The sequence below is a fragment of the Octodon degus genome, unplaced genomic scaffold (assembly GCF_000260255.1).
Source record: "Octodon degus isolate 3935 unplaced genomic scaffold, OctDeg1.0 scaffold00115, whole genome shotgun sequence".
Lineage (NCBI taxonomy): Eukaryota > Metazoa > Chordata > Mammalia > Rodentia > Octodontidae > Octodon > Octodon degus.
Window position 1 is genome coordinate 2,052,589 of NW_004524691.1, and position 3,415 is coordinate 2,056,003.

Here is a 3,415-nt window from a genome sequence, read left to right on the forward strand (position 1 = left end):
ATGAATAACCACTAGGGCAACAATAGGCAATGTATCAATTATTGAAATGTACTAGTAATTGGTTGTGAAACTGTCTCATTGCTATTTGTTTCTCAATAAAAATATTTTTTTAAAGGAAAAAAAATATTACTGTGGGTAGAGAGGATCTTCATAGAAAATTCTGCCAGTGTCACAACTGACAGCCACATTTGATACCCAAGTTAAAGATTGAGAGGGGCCATGGATATAGCTCAGTAAGGGGCTGAGTTCAATCTCTGGGTCTGCAAAAAAAAAAAAAAAAAAAAGGACAGAAAAAGAAAAAGACACACATTAAATCCTTTGGATCTGGGGAGATGGCTCAGTGGAATCAGTGGGATAAGAGCTACCCTGGCAAGTGCAAAGGCCTGAGTTCAATCCCAAGTTCCACCAAAAAAAAATTGAGATCAATTTGCTGATGCTATTAGAAAATTACTGAATTCATTTGCCTATCTCAAGGCTCACTTTTGGTTTTATGTTGTAAATGGTACTCAGTCTCTTGCTTATTTATTTATTTTTTTTGAAAGAGAATTATGCCTTTATTCCTTGTTTTGCCAGTTAGGCAGGCTGAATAGTTTGCTTTCTGATGATCAATCCAAGAGACCAAATCCCATATCCTCATCTGACTCCTCTGACTCTTCCTTGGTTTCCACCTTAGCTAGGGCAGCCGTAGCAGCAGGAACAAAGTGGTGGCTGCAGCGACACAAATGCAGCCACAAATGCAGATGGATCAGCTAAGAAGGCCTTGACTTTTTCAGCAAGTGGGAAGGTATAATCAGTCTCCACAGGCAAAGCCAGGACCCGCTTGTACCTATTGATGATAGAATGGGGCACTGATGCAACAGTTGGGTAACCAATCTGCAGACAGACACTGGCAACATTGCGGACACCCTCCAGAAAGCGAGAATGCAGAGTTTCCTCTGTAATGTCAAGGACTTCTGGGTTGTAGATGCTTCCATTGTCAAACACTTGCTGAATGATCAGCCCAAAGGAGAAAGGAGAGATGTTCAACATGTTCAGGAGGGTTGCCTCACTGACTCCCACTTTGTCCCCAGTCTTAATCAGCTGTACATCACTAAGGATTTCAATAGTGCCCCTGGAGATTTTAGTGGTGATGCCAAGAGCCTGGAAGAAAGAAGTCTTCTCAGGCCCCAGACCAGTGTTCTAGGCAGGCACAGTGACTTCACATGGTACAGTGGCACCTGCACAGGCAGCAGCAGGCACCTTATTGGCCAGCAGCATATCCCTGATCTCAGTGAGGTCCTCCTTGGTGAACACAAAGCCCACATTCCCCCGGATATGAGGCAACAGTTTCTCCATAACTGGGTTGTTTTCCAGATGTTCTTGGATGGCCTTGAGCATCATAGTATTCTTGCCCATTAGCACCATGACCTTCCCTCGGAGGGACATTCGGATCTGCTGCATCTGCTTGGAGCCCACATTGTCTGCTCCCACAATGAAGCATTTTGGATAATCATCCAAAAGTTGGATGATCTTTAGGAAGTAGTTAGATTTCCAGGTTGCCGTCTTCCCTGGGCATCATGGCAGTGCGTCAGGGATTGCCACAGAGGGTTTAAAGATGATGTCACTCTCACAAGGATGCCTGGAAAAAGGAGCTCATTCTCTTGCTTGTAATCCTTCTCATTAAAGTGTGTCATGGCAGATTCTCAAACCTGAAACAACTAGAGGCCATACAATCATGACTGACTGATATTCAAAAACTGAAATTAAATTGTGGGTCCAACTAAGAGGCCAGAATGTAGTGTATCATATGTACGAATCCGTGATCAGAGTACTTACACAGTATTTGATTAGGTTAATATATACAAAACTGTCAACTAAGAAGAAGTTTTCATGATAGTAAAGAATTACTAAGAATAAACCATAACAAAAATATTGGAATGGCAAATATATGACCAGCACTTCTAACAGTTTGGGGATAAGATATTGCACAAAGTTGTAGTATGTAGTGGACATGGACACTGTCCATGATGCTTACCACTGGCCATATGTCACTTGTGTGACTGAGCTAATATTTTTTTGATACCTACCCTGTAGACCCAGACAGAAACATGACCCATAAGGTGCAGGAGAAGTCCATTTGTAGAGTATGCTTATGCAAATATTTTGCTGCTGTATACAAAAGAATAACTGAAAGACTGCTATTGTATACTTCTTATTCTCCTGTGTTTAATTGTTTGCCCTATCTGGTGGGTTCTTTCCATTCTCATTCATGGAGTTGTGGTCATTTTGCTCTCTCTCTAGAACATCTTTAGTAGTCTGCGTAGGCTTGGCTTTATCATCATGAAATTCTTAATTTGCTCTTTGTCATGGAAGTATTTCACTTCTCCATTATACTTGAAAGAGAGTTTTGCAGGGTATATCAGTCTGGGTTGGAATTTTTCTTCTTGCAAGACTTGTAGTACTTTTCTCCTTGCTCTTCTTGCCTTGATGGTTTGTCAAGAGAAATCTGCCATTCATCTTGATTATTATATGTCTGGGTGTGGTTTTAATTGGGTTGATGTTATTTGGAGTTCTATATGCTTCAGTTACTGAATGACAGATTATTTCCCCATATTTGGGAAGTTTTCTGCTATTACTTCCATCAATATTCTTTTTATGTCATTTGTATTGACTCCTTCTTCCTCATTGATGCTTGTTAGTCTCACGTTGTTCTACTTTGCATCATCTTGCAGGTGTTGAATTATTTTTTCCTGCATCCTAGTTGTTTTTAAGAGATCTTTTCTTACCTTTTTACTAGCTTCATTGGTGTCTTTAAGGTTTGAGAGTCTATTTTTCACTTTCATTCAAATGGTTTTGCCAGCTCGTGATTGAGGTTTTAATTTCCTGTATAGCACTTTGAATCTGCTTCATGCATTCTGTTTCTTTCCTATATTGCTTTTTCAGGGGTTCCATCATTTTTATATGCTCCTCTATTTTTTTTATCAGTGTCTTTTTTCATACCAGTGTCTTCCTTAGGAGCACTTAGTACTTCTTTCATTAGAGTCATCATTTCTTTTTTTACTACAGAAATGATTTCTGATCTATTTTCCTCTACACCTTTTTGCTGTTGTTTCTTTACTTCTGACACACTTATTTCAGAGATTTCAGGTGTGTGAGTTCCAATTTCTTCCATGCTATTGTCTTCTGCATTTGTTCTTCAGGGTTCCACACAGGGCCTGGGCTCTGGGTTGAATAAGGATCTTGTGGGCCCTGGGGCAGTCTCACTCACGCCAGGCTTGGGCTATGGGTCAAATGAGATTCTAGCACACCCTGTGTGGTCTCTGGGCCTGGGCTCTGGGTGGAATCAGGATCCAGTGGGTTCAGGGTATTCTCACTCACATCCTGTGCCTGGGTCCAGTGAGGACCTGGGGATCCCAGGGCAGTCTTACTCATATGC

At 41.1% G+C, this 3,415-nt stretch overlaps 1 pseudogene; it reads right to left on the reverse strand.

The window, feature by feature from the left end:
* Window positions 1-605: 605 nt before the first annotated feature.
* LOC101587356 lies at window positions 606-1,555 on the reverse strand (annotated as a pseudogene).
* Between the last annotated feature and the right edge of the window lie 1,860 nt (window positions 1,556-3,415).